The sequence below is a fragment of the Ictalurus punctatus genome, chromosome 22 (assembly GCF_001660625.3).
Source record: "Ictalurus punctatus breed USDA103 chromosome 22, Coco_2.0, whole genome shotgun sequence".
Classification (NCBI taxonomy): Eukaryota; Metazoa; Chordata; class Actinopteri; order Siluriformes; family Ictaluridae; genus Ictalurus; species Ictalurus punctatus.
The window spans coordinates 14,244,877-14,262,326 of record NC_030437.2 but is presented as its reverse complement, the minus strand read 5'-3'; the positions used below and the strand labels follow the sequence as shown (position 1 = coordinate 14,262,326).

Below are 17,450 nucleotides of genomic sequence, written 5' to 3'. Positions count from 1 at the left end.
TCGGGTTACTGTCTGTGTGGAGCTTCTGTGCCTGTTCTCCCAGTGTCTGTGTGGGTTACCTCTGGTTTCCTCCCACCTCCCAAAAACACGCCAGTAAGTGAATTGGCTAAGATAAATACCCCCAGTTCATTGATCACCAACCCTGTTCCTGGAGATCTACCTTCCTGAAGGCTTTGGCTCCAACCATAATTATGATGCCCTCCTGACCATCTAATCATTGCCTTAAGAAGTTCTTGATAAGCTAAAAAAACGTGTGTTAGATTTTGTCTGGAGATGAAGCCTGCCAGAAGGTAGATTTCCAGGAACGGGGTTGGTGACCACTGATGTAGTTGAATGAGTGAATGAGTGTGCATGGTGCCCTGTGAAGGACTGGTACCCATCCCATCCCATTCCCACCTCATGCCCCGTGTTCCTGGGATAGACTCTGAATTCACCGTGACCCCTGACAAGGCTAAAGCTGTTACTGAAAGTGAATGAGTGAGATCAATATTCCAAGCAAAAATGTCTAATATAGCAATGCCCAAGTCTTGGATCCAGTGTGCAGTATTGTTTTTAGACAATTACATACTTTTAGATGATGGTATTTAAGAAGAGTTAAACTGCATGCTCTGTCTAATACTGGTATCAAATACTGTTAACTTGTAACTACTAACTAGTAATAACTTAAATGCAGGTGTACTCTTCAAAGACATTCAGTCTACATCAATCGTGTTATGCCGTTAATAATGCATTGCTCAGTCCTAAGAGTTTCACTGTCAAATTATTTATAGATATTAGATTTTAGCCACCCGTGTAATATCGCCCCCAGCCACCGCTGTGTTCATTTTGTACATCATCCCTTTAAACTCTTAAGTAGAGCTATTCATTTGACTTCTATTCATGTACAGTTGCAATCAAAATTATTCAACCCCATTGCAAAATCAGACTTTTAGCTGGTTGCAATGAACAAATCAAACAAAAGCAATTGAAATAGTTCAACACAACGAATGCTTCAAGTGGTTTCCCCCAATTCAACTGAAAATGCAACAGAATGATTTCTCCAGTTTCTAAATTATTCAACCCCCTGAACAGAATCCCTCACAACAGCACAAATATGCAAAAACAGGTGCTGTCTCAAGCACACCTGATGAAACTAATCAAGGGCTTCATTAGTTGCACCAGGTGTGCTTGAAGTGGAAGACATGAAATACCTGAACTGGCTAGGGGTAGAAAGTGTATGAAATACCTGAACTGGCTTGGGACAGAAAACATTTGAAATACCTGAACCGGCTAGACTTGAAAATACACCAAATACCTGCATGGGGCAGAAAAAGGAAGCTGTCAACAGCTGCAACCAGATTTCTGAGAAGGTTGTGAAAAACGCTCGAGTGACTGCAAAAGACCTGCAGCAAGACTTGGTGGCAGCAGGCAGTGAGGTTTCAGTGATCACAGTAAGGTGCGTACTAAGCGCAGAAGGTTTCCATGTCAGAACTCCAAGACGTACACTACTACTGACCCAAAAGCACAAGAAAATTCAGCTCAAAATCATATAAATAATCCACAGTTTTGGGATTCTGTTCTGTGGAGCGATGAAACAAAACTGGAACTTTTTGGCATGGTGGGTCAGCAGTATGTCAGGAGGAAGAAGAATGAAGAAAGAACACTCTGTCCACAGGCAAGCATGGTGGTGGCTCGGTGATGCTCTGGGGCTGCTTTGTTTCCTCTGGCACTGGAAACCTGCAGCATGTGGAAGGCAAGATGGATTCATTGAAGTATCAGGAAATCCTAGGAGAAAACATCATGCCATCTGAGAGGAAGCTGAAGCTTGGGCGTCATTGGACCTTCCAACAGGACAATGAACCCAAGCATACCTCAAATTCCATCAAGGCTTGATTGCAGAAGTAGTCCTGGAAGATTCTACAGGGCCATCACAGTCACCTGACTTGAACCCCATAGAAAATCTCTGGTGGGATGTGAAGAAGGCGTCGCAGCACGCAAACCCAAGAATATCACTGAACTGGGGGCCATTGCTCATGATGAATGGTGAAGATTCCTCAGCAACGCTGCCAGAAGCTCTGCATCTCATTTGCAGCAGGTCATAACAGCAAAAGGGTGCTCTACTAAGTACTAAAGATGCTTGCCATGAAGGGGTTGAATTATTTTGAGACTGGAGAAATCATTATAAGTTGCATTTTCGGTTGAATTGGGGGAAACCACTTGAAGCATTTGTAGTGTTGAACTATTTCAGTTGCTTTTGTTTGATTTGTTCATTGCAAACAGCTGACAGTCTGAAAATTTTGACAATAAACCTGATTTGCAATGGGGGTTGAATAATTTTGATTGCAACTGTATATGTCAGACAGAGAACAATCCAAACATATAAACAAGCATTTGAGGGTTAAGTTCTTAATGCCAGCTGTTCGTCTCTGACAGGTCTAGGATTTGAATTCTTAAACTTTTGGTCACTAACACAGAAACTTAATCTTTTTTAAAAAAATACATTTTAAAGAGTATGTGCTGGGGTATGCAGTCTCTGAGGCCTCTTGTTAGTTATCATTTAAAGCCAATTGACTTAAAGAGGACAAATGTTTGCACTGTACATTTCCATCTAATGAAGCTAATTAGAAATGTGGATTTAAGCATGCCTAAGATGGAGGAACACAGTGACACTGTGTATATAGATGAACTCTGTGTGGTCAGTTTACAAGCGAGCGTAATGAGCATGAGTGTGTGTCAGGGGAAACTCTGAGTCAGCACACTATTACTACATTAGAAAGAACAACTTCATTTGTTCACATTGCTCTTCCTCTTTGCACAGTCTGCCTATATCTATATCCATGTATTTGTGATATATACAGTACAGTACAGTACAGTGGTGCTTGAAAGTTTGTGAACCCTTTATAACTTTCTATATTTCTACATAAATATGACCTAAAACATCATGAGATCCTTTTTCTCAATAAATACATGACCAAGTGTTATATTTTTCTCTCATTTGTTTAACTGGGTTCTCGAAGTCTACTTTTAAGACTTGTGTGAAAAGCTGTTGATGCTTTAGGTCACATTTATGGGGAAATATAGAACAATCTAAAGGGTTCTAACGGATGACTCCACCCCACCTTCCCATCCACAGGGCACAGGGGCTCACCCTCATGGTTTGATGAGCAAGAAAATGATGTAAATCACACACTACAGTCTATAGTCGCCAGATCTCACCTACTGTATGTGAGATTTTGGAGTGAAGTATTAGTCAGCGCTCTCCTCTACCATCATCAAAACACTGACCGGGGGAATATCTTCTGGAAGAATGGTGTTCATTGCTCCAGTACGGTTCTAGAGAATTTTTACATTTTAGTTGGTTTTTCCTTTCATTTGTCACCCATCTGTACATACAGTAGAGTTTTCGTAGTATTTTAACCATAATAATACACGTACAATAGTAATGTATGCACTGTCTACCATATAGACTCTACTGTCCTGTGCTTAATGGTTGTATTTGTATAACACCATTGTATAGTTTTGTATAGAGTCTATAGTCTGACTGTTTGCACTGTTGTCTGCTGCTGTTTCATATTAAACGTAGCACCATGTTCTGGAGAAACTACATTCCGCTCCTCACTCAACACATCTGTGATGAGAAGGACTGAAAATAATGTTCACTTTATTGTCATATTGTAGATTTTATTATAAGTTATTATTTTTGCTTTGTACTCGTCTAAACCTAGACGGTTATGAAAGTTTTTAATGTCTATATTATACCACAGCACTGCTGAATTCTTGAATGTGATTGGCCAGAAGATTAATTTCCTAAAACAGCACACCTCTGAATAAGTTTATATCAACGCACACCTCGTTCAACACTTTGACAGGGATTATGCGGATGCTCTGAATAATCGAAAACTAATACTAATCAGATTGTGGTTATTTAACAAAGAAACACGTGCTTTGCAATTTGCATTTCTCAGCAACAAGCTGAGAGAGGACGGTGAGGATATGACTGCTTATATCGGCATAAGACATAAGTAATAACAGGAACTAACTTGTCTCTCTGACATTCCTCAACATTAAATGTAACTATAAACCAAAATGTGTTGTCATTTGTCACGTGGATGCAAGAATCAGCATCTAACTATACATCCCAGAATTCAGCACGGTCTACAGACATGGCTGCGGAAGACTACAATACCCAGAACTTCTCATATTCACACACTCCTGATTACTGATTACACACACCTGGACTCAATCACCTGCACTGCCACACTCACACTATATAAAGACTCTCAGTGTTCATATTCATTATGAATTATACGTGCTGTGTCTCTTGTATTAGTCAATACCAAGCTGTTAGATCCATTGTTTCTCTTATGTTGACCTTGCCTGACCTTGTTTATACTATTTGTACATTGCCTGACCCTTGCCTGTTTACTGACCACGTTTTTGGATGACATCTTTGTACTTTTTGCCAAGATGATTAAAACCGTTGAGTACCGGCACTTGTGTCCTCAATTGCATCGTGACATCATTAATAATTTCAAATTTGTAAACATTGGCAAATTGCTGGCGTATAAGAGGAACGAAACACTCGCGGTAACAGCGTCACACCACTCCATCATTCATTATTTTCATATAACAGCATGCCCTGTTGTGTTTTCTTCCTTCCATGCAGTATCTCATGCAAGAAATCTCCAATCACCAAAACTTCAACGACAAAAAACGGTAGAGTCTGTCCTTCCTGTAAAAGCCTGTCCTATTTTGAAATGCCTACCGTGATCTACCTAACATCTGCTCCGCAGATGGCTCGGAGCACAGGCTGTGTTTGAGCAGAATCAAAAGGAAGAAGAGGTGTTAAGTTTACCTTAACACTAAGCTAATGGAGAAGTGCCCTATTCACAGATGACTCATAGTTCTATTTATTGCACATATTTAAAAAATAGGGTTTAAAACTTAAAAGAAGGAAGCTATGTGACACGTTATGACACGTTGGGTTTAATAATGAACCATACGGGAAAGAGAATACGGAGCGTACAGAAACAGCAGAAGCAGAAAGTCTCAACAATTGATGGGGAAAGTAATGATCTCTTTTATATGGTGCTTTAAAGTGTAAGTGTGGGTTGTTTGTTGACTGAGACGACCTTTATATACTGTTTTGACTTTGATGGTCAGATGGCAATTCACGTCGCATTTAGGGAGACATCTAGATCGCTCCAAAGCATTCATACACTTTATAAATGCACTGTCATAAAGCATTTGCCAAAGTCTGAATGGAGACGTCTCTGTCCTGGCATGTTAAACTCTTCACTTTAGCAGTATTAGACATACAAAATGTTGTGGCAGTTTCCCAAAGTGAAACAAAATGATTTTAAGAAGAATCCCACACCCAGACCCTCCTGACTTTTCTAGCTTATTACAATTTGATACCTGAATTTACATTCTGAATGTATGAGCAAGACTACAACATTCATAATCCGGTACTGTTTAACAGCCTAGAGCAGGAACATTGTCTGTCACGTTGATTTTACTTCCTCTAATCTAAAAGCACATACGTCAGTAGCTTCCTAATTGAAGCCATCTGGGTTCATGGCTGTGCATCTCATTCATCGTATGACTTATTCAGTCATGTGCAGGGCATTTTCCTTCAAAATGAGCTATTTTCCGCAACTGGAAGCAATTGTAACTTGTCAAATTAAGAGGACTGCATAAATATTTCTAACACAGCTTTCCAACTGAATGTTTGGTTTCGGTAAACTGAATTAATCATGAATTGGGGACTTCCCCAAAAGAAAGTGCTTTACAGAAGGGAATATATACTAGTATATCTGGTACAAGTAATTTCACAATTATAAATGTACATGCCAGTCAGGTTTATCATGTCTGGGCAAATCTGATTAGAAGGAATTTCCAAAAGTAGGTCTCATTAAAAGTGTAGCCTGCAGGAAGGTAAAGCATGTCAACTGTACTATATACCACTGACTTTAACAAAACACTCAGACTGTTTCACATGCACGGCCATTTTATGTACAGTACTGTGCAAAAGTTTTAGGTATCCTATTTTTTTTAGTACAATCTTTTGTTATGGATTTTCTTTTTATTTTATGATTTCTACATTATGAAGTCAGTACAAAAAAACATTTTAGATTCCCAAACATTAGTTTTCTAGCAAAAATGAAATGTTACAGAAAAATGTTTGTATGTCATTAAAGAAAGCAACATATTACATAAGAGACCACTTTTTCAGACAGAAAACACGATGAAGGCTGCTTTAAGAAGCATAAAAAGCGAGTGTGACAGTCAAAAGTCTCCAGAAGAACTGTGGCTGGTTCTACAAGATGCTCAATAAGACTTACAGCTCATTTCCTTATACAACTGCACACATTGTACTGGAAACTACTATTTTTATTTTTACTTTTTTGTCACACCAAATATTGACTTTGTTTCATTTACTACTGTTTACTGCTCTTTACAGTATTTTTTTTTTTTAATATAGAAACATTTATTTTCATTATTTTTGAAGGCATCTTTGCTCTACAGCATTTCTTTGCATGTGCCTAAAACTTTTGCACAGTACTGTGTATCCACTTTTATTGAACATGCATCTAGTGACACAGTGGGTAGACTTGCTGCCTCACATCTCCAGGGTTCCTGGTTCGATCCTATGCTCAGTTTACTGTCTATGCAGAGTTCTGCATGTTCTCTCTGTGTCTGTGTGGGATCCCTCTGGGTTCTCTGGGTTCCTTACACCTCCCAAAATCATATATGTAGGTGGATTGTCTACGCTAAATTGCACATAGTTGCGCATGTTGCCCTGTGATGGACATTACATTCAGGGTGTATTCTCATTTCACAAAGCAGTTAATGAAGATGAATAAATATGGAAATGTAATAGGGTTACATACTGTATGCACACTGCCCATAGCCTTTCTATTTATTTATTTACTGTGTATAAATATATTTATATATTCAATCTGCACTTTGTTAATTTGCAAAATGCTACTATTTGCACTTCTAGCTGATGCTAAGCTGCATTTCATTGCTGAGTACCGGTACTTTGTAATGACAATGAATACTATCTATCTATCTATCTATCTATCTATCTATCTATATATATATATATATATATATATATATTTCTATCTATCTATCTATCTATCTGTCTGTCTATCTATCTATCTATCTATCTGTCTATCTTTCTATCTATCTATCTATCTATATATCTATATTTCTATCTATCTATCTATCTGTCTGTCTATCTATCTATCTATCTGTCTGTCTATCTTTCTATCTATCTATCTATCTTTCTATCTGTCTATCTTTCTATCTATCTACCTATCTTTCTATCTATCTATCTATCTATCTTTCTATCTGTCTATCTGTCTATCTATCTTCTATATAAATGTTGCATTAAAAAAACAACCTTAATTTTGTCCTAAGGGTGTGCAAACATTTGCACTCTACCTGCGTGCACACGTTTCTTGTTCAGTAACAGGGAATATTTAACATACTGAACTGGCAGAGGGGTTTAAAGAGGCGGGGCTTAAACTTGGATCGCGTCTGATTGGCTAGATGAAACTGACTCCTCCCACTAGTACTTGTGCCCCCAAATGGCAAAAATCCCGCTTCATCTTTCCTCACATATCCTCAGGAGTTGGTACATCACCGTAACTGTATTTAATGACTTTACAAAAACGAAAAGAACACCTGGATATATCAGTGAAGAAGATCTGCATCATCTACTGATGTCCTGATGATGTAAAAGTGCCCTTTTATGATGTTTTCCCCCAGGAGCCTCACATGAAGCAGGCTTTCAGGATAATGAGCGTTTTGGTCCGAGAGCCTTTTGAAGTGAGCAGGAGGATAACAACCCCACAGTGGATCTGAAACAAAGTGGCTCCGTGGTTCTGTGCTGGATTCAGGAAAAGTAACATGAAGGAAGTGAATGCACAGTAAGTCTGTCACACTTTTTCATACTAGTCCACTGAATGTTCTCTGTTTCTCACTCGGAAGTGTTGCTGTAATGTATGTGTTGATGCTCGAGGCAAAAAAGTGCCGCTTCATCGTATTTAAATAACCCTCTCGTCTTCTAAACCGTAAAGTGCAGTCTGTTTTTGTGAAGGTCCCCCGGGGCTCTCAGAGAAGCTGGTGTGTGTGGTGGAGGAGGTGGAGGTTATTATTCCTCTGACACTCCGCCATGGATTAACGGTAAACAGTGGGATTGTGAAGACTGCTGCAGCTTTTGTTTACCGTCTCACTGGGAGTTTGTAGTCTCAAACACTCACTATGGAACAAAGGAGCGGAAACATTTCCACACTTCAGCACTCGGTGTAGGTCGAAGATTGGAAAAATAAAGCGGCTTTTTAACGCGTTTCGGCATGTAATTGTGTTGAGCGCGAGCGCGCAGGAGTCCGGCGTTTGTACGCAACAGCTGGAGCCTGGAGTCCAGTTGCAGACGAGCTGATCAACCCCTGGATGAGCAAAGCCTCATGCTGGGCAGAAGCCCCTGGCTGGGCAAAGCCTCATGCTGGGCAGAAGCCCCTGGCTGGGCAGAAGCCCCTGGCTGGGCAAAGCCTCATGCTGGGCAGAAGCCCCTTGATGGTCAAAGCCTCACGTTGGGCAGAAGCCCCTTGATGGTCAAAGCCTCACGTTGGGCAGAAGCCCCTTGATGGTCAAAGCCTCATGCTGGGCAGAAGCCCCTGGATGGTCAAAGCCTCATGCTGGGCAGAAGCCCCTTGATGGTCAAAGCCTCATGCTGGGCAGAAGCCCCTTGATGGTCAAAGCCTCATGCTGGGCACAAGCCCCTGGATGGTCAAAGCCTCATGCTGGGCAGAAGCCCATAACTGGTTAAAGTCTCATGTTGGGCCGAACCCCCTGGGTTGGTAAAGTACAGTGTTGAACATTAGCCATTGGTCTGGTAAAGTCCCATGTTGGGCAGAAGCCCCTGGTTTGCAAACACCCTCGGTAGGCAAAGTCCATTGTTGAGCAGAACCCCTGACTGGCCAAAGCTACATGTAGTACAGAAGCCCCTGATTGCACAAAGCCCTTCAGTAGGAAAAGTCCAGTATTCGACAGAAGCCCATGCTTGGCCAAAGCCCCTATTTAGACAAAGTTCCATGTTGGGCAGAAGCCTCTGGTTGGGCAAATTTGAAAGGAGCTCCTGGTTTGCGAAAACCCTGGGTAGGCAAAGTCCCATGTTGGACAGCATCCCCTGATTGGCCGAAGCTCCATGTAGCACAGAAGCCCCTCATTGGCCGAAGCTCCATGTAGCACAGAAGCCCCTGACTGGCCAAAGCTCAGTGTCGCTTTGTTATAATGTCTCGTATTGTGCAGAAAGTTAGGATTCACATTGGATAGTAGACCCTGTTTGGGCAAAAGCTCTTGTTGCACAGAAGCTCCATGATGGGCAAAAGCCAATGACTTGTACCTTTTTACCCAGGATTTTAGCTCCTTGAACACCCATCTTAAAATTCAGTACTTCACATTAAAGCTATTCAGTAACTACTACAATCTATTCAGTAATAGAGTGAAACTCACAGGAAATGTATGCAGTAGTGAGAGTGAGGAATGTAAGTCTTAAACCCACAGCCAGTTCCTGGGAGCTGATGGGCGTTCGACCTGTACCACACACCGAGATGTGAGCTTGTCTATTCTACTCATGCTAACAAAAACTCTCTCCGCTTCAGCTTAAAACCTGTTCCAGTAAACAAGTCTGTGTAAACTTTATTTTATCTTTACTGCATCGTTTTCAAGCACTCCATTCGAAAAGGCTGCAGCTTCCATCGGCACAGAGAGGGAAAGTTGAGGGTGGATGTGCTCGAAAAAAAAAAGTGAGCAGTTATTTGTGAGTTCTGTAGAAAAAAAAACAATAAGAGAGAAGAAAAACGGCAGTGGGCTGGAGAGGTACTTGTGGTATCTGGGATGCTGCCCAAGAAACGTGGCACTGCTCGTCTGATTTAAAGCATCATTTCTGGTCGTTTGACCGACAGAACGAAAACAGCTCATCTTCAGCCCTTATGATGGATGTGTCATGAGCAGAGGAGGTGAGTAAATGAGGAGTTTGGAGGTCTCGTGTCTTTACCTCTCAAGAATGCAAATCTGAGGAATGAAATTGTCATGAGCTTTTCATGTCGAAAAAACTTCGAGTAATGGATGAAGGATGCAGTGTGAGAGCAGATGAACAGGGAGCAGACTTTACATGCCTACAATGTTCACTTTACTGAGTAGGATGTTCTTTATTAACACAAGCAACATCCAGCAGATGACGTTTCAGCCAGCCTTGGGCTGTTTCATAAATTCCTATCAATTAAAATTTAATGTCCAGTGATGATGAAACCGTTTCGAGCTCATAGTGTCTTTGCATGTCTCTCTGTCGTTTCAAATGAAGAGCGAAACAAATCTTTTTCTTCCATAGAGGTGCATTGTTTTGAAGTTTCCCGTATATTTTCTCTCTCTCTCTCTGTCTCTGTGTGCGTGTGTGTGTTGTTAATAATAACACAATAGCATGACATCCTGTGTTTAAAAAAGATTCCTGATGTAATGTTTTGATGATATGAGCACCCAGTGAACCAATACAATTTCTCACTGGTTAATATCGCTCAAGAATAATTTTGCGGTGAGTAATTGTGCTATATTTGATATATTTTACTTCAGACTCCTCTTAGTTGGATATTTCACAACGCGAGCACACGTACTCTTACGTGGTGACAAAAATACCATATCGCAATACTTTACAGTACATAATATATATCATGATATCCAGGTTTGTTAACAAGCTCGCAGCAAAAGAGTAAGGTTAAAATAATATGCAAATCTGAGTGGTATTTGTATATAACGTCTGCAGAAATATATTGCTTAACACTGATAAGGAAGAGGGTGCACGGTGGCTTAGTGGTTAGCACGTTCGCCTCACACCTCCGGGTTTGATTCCCACCGTGTATGCGGAGTTTGCATGTTCTCCCCGTGCTGCGGGGGTTTCCTCCGGGTGCTCCGGTTTCCTCCCCCAGTCCAAAGACATGCATGGTAGGATGATTGGCATGTCCAAAGTGTCTGTAGTGTATGAATGGGTGTGTGAGTGTGTGTGTGATTGTGCCCTGTGATGGATTGGCACCCTGTCAAGGGTGTACCCGCCTTGTGCCCCATGCTCCCTGGGATAGGCTCCAGGTTCCCCGTGACCCTGAAATAGATAAAGCAGTATAGAAGATGGATGGATGGATGATAAGGAGGGAAAGATTCAGTGCATTCGAACCTTTACTCATCTGCTTCTAAACAGCATTTGTAATTGTTATTTAAAAAAAATACTTGACAATACCTGCAATCTCCCACAAAAGTGCACCGTGAAACAATTTCTCACAATCGTCGATATATCATCGTATTGCCCAGTCCTAATCAGTCATGTCACAAACATATAAATTACTGCCTGCACTTCAGCGTTCTTTGGGCTACTGTGTGTTTTAGTACACAGTATAAATAATATAGTAATAGATATATAGTAAATTTGTCTTTTAATGTGAGGTCTGATATTTGCTGACACTTTGTATTGGAAATCATGGAGACAAGAATGATGGGGGCGGGGGGGGGGGGGGGACTAACTAATCAGCGATCAGCGATAAACGAGGCCAGTTTGCATTGAAAGTGTTTCTGATTTTTTTTTTTTTAAACTTTTTCAAGGGCATCAAGGGCATACCATGAAACCCGTTTTAAGCAGCTTTTTAAACATTTCGATGTTTCAGTGCAATCGTGGAAATTCGGAGGAAAAAAGGAAGTAAAGCAAAGAGCATGATATTGCAGGCGGATTAAATCGGTTGTTTTAATGGTAGCCGGTATAAAGCTTTATGGTTACATGTGCCACAGTATTGTGAGTGTATATATTCATCTTGAAAAACTGCTTTATCACAGGAACACTGGACACAAGGCAGAGAAACCCACACACACACACACACACACACACACACACACACACACACACACACACACACACACACACGCCCACACCGTGTTTCCTGCATCTGAAATGCACTTAGGTGGGGGTCAGGGGAGGAAGTTCAGGGAGAGGTCTGCTTTTTCTCTCTCAGTATTTTATGTTGCTGCTGCTCAGAGCCTGTACAACGCTGGGTTACCCGCAATGTAGTTTAATGTAAATAAATTCATGACACGATAACGTGATCAGAGCATATAATATGTCACACGACCATTGAAAAAGACAGTTGTTAACTAGTAGCTGCCCAGACGTGAGAGTTTTATCATCCAGATATTTTATTACAGACACCAGACTAAGAGAATACTAAGAGAAGGTTTTAACAGGCTACACTTTCCATAAGTTACAAGTCGCCTTCAGCGGCGTGTTGAAATGTTTGTGGGAAACTCTACACAGGAATGGTCATTTTTTTTCCCTGAACTGGCGAAAATATTATAGTGACCTACTGTTAGACCAAACCATCACACCCACACTGACACAAACTCAGCGCCAGTTGTTTTCCAGCTGTCTGGAGAAAAGACACTTGGGTTACTGTAGAAGGACGTCGGTGGATTATGTAAAGTACCACTGAAAAAAACCCGTACAGGCCTTGTGTTTCTTGCTCTGCTTTCTCTGTCTCTTTTTGCTTTCGCTTCTGTGTCATTTCTCACTTGACACCGCTCTGTACGTTTTTCTGCCGCATCTGAAGGTGTTGATGAATTTTCCATAACAGCACGACTCTACAGAGGTTCCAGCTGTAATTCTAATCGCAGGTTCATATTAATGCACTCGGGTTAAAATACAACGGTTAAAAATGGTTGTCGTTATTTCATGAAGAAGACGTATAAATATATGACGATATATGAGATGGTGAAGCTTTCTGTAAGGAGACGTTTATTTAACATTTATGGAAGGAGTCTCCAGTTTCAGTGCTTTTGAAATGGTCAGTAGGTTAGGGCAGAGGATTTTACGCATTCCTGTGTGTGTGGGTTTTTTTTGTCTTATTAACTTCAGGAAAGATGAGGATGAGGTGAGACTGTTTTACTGTAGGTGATAAGAGGAACAAACATGCCCGTTATCACGACTTTCCATCCATCCATCCATCTTCTATACCGCTTATCCTTTTCAGGGTCATGGGGAACCTATCCCAGGGAGCATTGGGCACAAGGTGGGGTACACCTTGGACAGGGTGCCAGTCCATCACAGGGCACAATCACATACACATTCACACACCCGTTCATACACTACAGACACTACAGACACTTTGGACATGCCAATCATCCTACCATGCATGTCTTTGGACTGGGGGAGGAAACTGGAGTACCCGGAGGAAACCCCCGCAGCACGGGGAGAACATGCAAACTCCGCACACACAGGGCCACGGGAATCGAACCCACAACCCTGGAGGTGTGAAGCGAACGTGCTAACCACTAAGCCACCGTGCGCCCCATCACGACTTTAAATGTAAGCACAGTGTGTCATGCATTAAGAAATGTATTCAGTGGAAAAATTCTGCAGTGTAAGAGGAATAAATCACTTCAGAATGTTCTGTTATTGAAAAATAGTCAGCTTGTGTCGGATTTGTATCTGGCCGTATCACACCACCCTGTCGTTGATCGTTTTCCAATAACATTAACAGAACGGCTTATCGTGTTGCACTAGTTACAAGATACGTGGGTACTTTACATCTCATGCAGCTTATTCTCATTTGTTGCAGGTAACTGTAAAAGGTCAAGCACATACTTCAGAAGAATTAGGATCTGTGTCAGCAAGGAGATTTATTTATTTTTTTCTACTAGGAATGACTAATGACTCATAAGCCTAAAAACACTCCGGCTTAGAATATATTACCCAAAATGCACTTGCTGCAGCAAGTGAATCTGAGTCAGCTAAGCGTGCACCTAGACATCATGCTTTAATCTCATTTTGTTAAAACTAAGAGCAGAGCTCCAGAGGTGACAGAAATGAAATCCAGCTACAGTGCGGCTCGCGCACATTTTGAAAAAACTTTACGCATACTTTCTGTGTTTATCTTCCAATGACCTGTCCTGACTTGTAGCACATAGTTTTGCATTATAGTCTTTAGTGTTTCGCCATCATGATCAAGAGCAAAAAGTGTGAAAAAGGACAGATGTAACAGCTGCAGTCCACTGTTTGGATGTTCTACATGAGATACTCTATTCATCGGGCTTTTACACGCTGTAACATGCACTTCCTTCCTTACTGCTCTGGGATTCAATTTGGCCAGATGTGAGGCTTCATCATATTGACATTGTGATCAGTTTGCTTTGCCTCTGCATTATGTTACAATCTATTCAGTTCACACACACACACACACACACACACACACACACTTCCAGTGCAGGCTTGAAGATTCTCGGAAAGTGTGATGCATTTTCAATAGCAAATCTAATTGGAGTATAGTCTTTTATCCTTCATAGGGGCCCTGGTTTATATATATGTATATGTATATATATATATATATGTATATGTATATATATATATATATATATATATATATGTGTGTGTGTGTGTGTGTGTGTGTGTGTATATATATATATATATATATATATATATATATATATATATATATATATATATATATATATATATATAAGAAAGAATTGGTGAGTTGGCACATCCCTTTAGCAAGTTTACCGTATTTAGCTCTTTTGCCCTAAAGAGTCGTGCCTGCTTTTCACCAAACAGATCATTCATTGCAAAACCCAGCTGATATTATAAATAGATATATAGCTTTTAAATGATGCCCTATGCTGTTTTTGGTGAAGTCCTTCCCAGAAAGAATGCCACAGGGGACCTTGACTGATGCTGTGTAATGATACGGTACTATACCAGCGTTCCCACATATACCCCTCTTTTTTTGCATTGACATGTCGAAATATATATTTTAAAGGGGAATTCCAACAAGTTAAGTATTGTTTGTGTTCTTTTCTTTTCTGGATGCGTTGTACAAATTGTTCTGCATCTGACGTTGGAACCGCAGAGTATCGTTTTAAAACAATGGAGGCCACTCCTAGTCCTTTTGTTCCACTGGGAAATGAGATTGATATCATTTATTTTAGACAAAAAAAGGGCCAATTTAATTAACGAAAATGGGTGTCCTTTTGGAAGACAGTTTTTCAAAAGATGTTGTGGATTCTAATAATACAGATGGGAAGGGGCTGGTGGACCTGACTTCATAAAAGAACAAACTTGAGCGAGGGATTTTATTTAGTTTGATTTCATATGAATAATGAAGTGTATCAACGCAAACCCCTTGCCTAACCCTGTATTTACACGGGGAGGTAACAAGTCGCTTGTGTGTGTGTGTTTAACGGTTGTTACTGTCGTTCCTTGTGGTCATGCCTGTCCAGTATTTTTTTTTTATTCTGATGAGAACTGGTAGTGTGTATATGAAGCTTATAAAGCTAACTAAACACAGATTAGCTAGGATTCCTACTAGCTTCTTTGGTATATTAGTAATGCATGCTAACTGTACTAGCTACATACAGTACACTCACCAGACGCACCAACAATCACTGCTTCTACTTTCTTTCTTTTCTTTTTGTTTATGTTTTTGGTAATGTCTCTCTACACAGGTCATATATTCCAGGTAAAGGATGAAACCACATCCACTTAGGGGCTAGGAAATATAACAAGAACATAATTGCTGATCATGATAAATTATGTCACAGTATGGTTTTCTGAGATCTCATGGATATAGTTATATCTTTAAATATTTATTTTCAGGTAATTACAGACCAACTGGAAGCAAGTGAGGTTAAAATGCAAACTTAAAATTTTCAAACTGTAAAACTTTTTTTTTTTTTCAGCGTTAATTCTGTTTTATAAATGAGTGTTTTTTTAAAATATAAAAACGACACTTTATGAAAAAAATAATAATTCATAATTATTATAATATTTATTATATTATATTATTTTTTTAAAAAAAATTATGTGACACTACACTAGACAGTTTGTGAGCAAAACTAAATATAATATTGTGTATTGTAGAAATGCCTTAGGGAATCGTGATATAATATTTCTGTTATATCGCCCACCTGTACTTCCATTTCCAGGTTTTTCATCCATTTTTGTGTCTAACAGTAAATTTGACTAAACTAAAGTAATGCGTGGGGAATTAAAAAAAACTTCACCGTATCATAATAACATCATAATATCATAATAAGACGCTGTCTCTGAAATTGTGGCTCTGTGCCATGCACATACACAGAACTAGCATTTGCTTGCTAGTGTGAACGTAATGTGACCCACACCTTTGTACCTCTTTATACAGACTGAGTCGTACGAGTTGTTACGTATTGAATGAAGTGCCACTGTGTTGGTATGGTAAAAGCCTTTGTAGCATTGTTTTGTTTTTCTTCTTCTGAATAAGTCTTTATAACATCAACACATGCTGCTTCACATGGCATAGTTCATCTTAAGAGCATTCAGAAGTATTTTCCCACAATTCTTTGAGAAACATAAATAACATTTAAGATAGCTGTTGATTACTCGTGGGGTTTTTTTCAGACTCTGCATGGCAGTTTCTGCACATAGGGCATCATTTGCATATGAGAAGGCAGTGTAAGTGGCCTGTATTGTCTCCACTGAGGACCCAGAGCCATGAATGAGGGTTTCTTTTCTCCTACAGTGGCTCACCTCTGACATCTGTGTGTGTCCTTTGCTCTTATCCCCCCCCCCCCCCCCCACAGTTCTCCCAAATTCAACTGGAAATGGCCCTCTCAAAATCTTTTGTGATTTCTGACTCAAAAAAGAAATGCTCACAAAATCCTTTTAGGCTATATCATGTGAACGGCATTTTTTATTTGCTGGAATTGAAGGTCAGTATGTCATGGCTGGTGCATATTAGCATTAAATCAACCCCCAGAAATCATCTCAGTGAGTTTGGAGTTTGCTTAGTCAGTCATTTACTAGTGCACCTCCAGTGGGCGGTTCGTGCTCACATTTACTGACGAAAATAGACTCTTTAGCAACACCTCACAGGACTAGCTATTTCATATAATGTTTACACATATACATAAACATAACAATTTATTACTTAACAGGCCACAGAGGCATATACTTTCCTTGGTACATTTTCCTTGATGAAATGTATTGGAAGGATGGAGCCGGCTGTAAAGCATTCGAGAAACCTCCCTTTGTTTTGTCAGAACTGTATCTAAAACAATTATTTCAAATATTATGTTTTTTTTATCAGTGTGTTGGGAAGCAGAGAGACGTTGCTCAAGGCCAGAGAGCCCTACACCTGGTTCTTTAGTTGTGTAAATTACACAGGTGTTTGCTATAGTAGGCACAAAGAGATGCTTTCTGAACAAAGCCATCAGTGATTCATGAGCACTGGAACACAAAACACGTACAATATCTGCAACAACAGCGACCGGGATTTTTTTTTCCTGTCCTACAAATCCGTCATCGTGAGTGAATGGGCATTCAGGTGTGCAGTAGGTGCCAGACTGCATGGCTCCAGGTAACAGTGTACGTAATGTGTGTTTGTCTCCTCTCG

The 17,450-nt window shown here is 40.2% G+C and overlaps 1 protein-coding gene across 2 annotated transcripts in view; it reads left to right on the top strand.

The window, feature by feature from the left end:
• The first annotated feature begins 7,584 nt into the window (after positions 1-7,584).
• Positions 7,585-17,450, top strand: part of pdzd2 (PDZ domain containing 2) — an 83,615-nt gene continuing 73,749 nt past the window's right edge. For both annotated transcript variants that reach the window (XM_017452092.3, XM_017452091.3), the window contains exon 1: positions 7,585-7,919. The gene's annotated coding sequence lies outside the window, so the exon portion shown is untranslated. The remainder of the gene's footprint in view (positions 7,920-17,450) is intronic.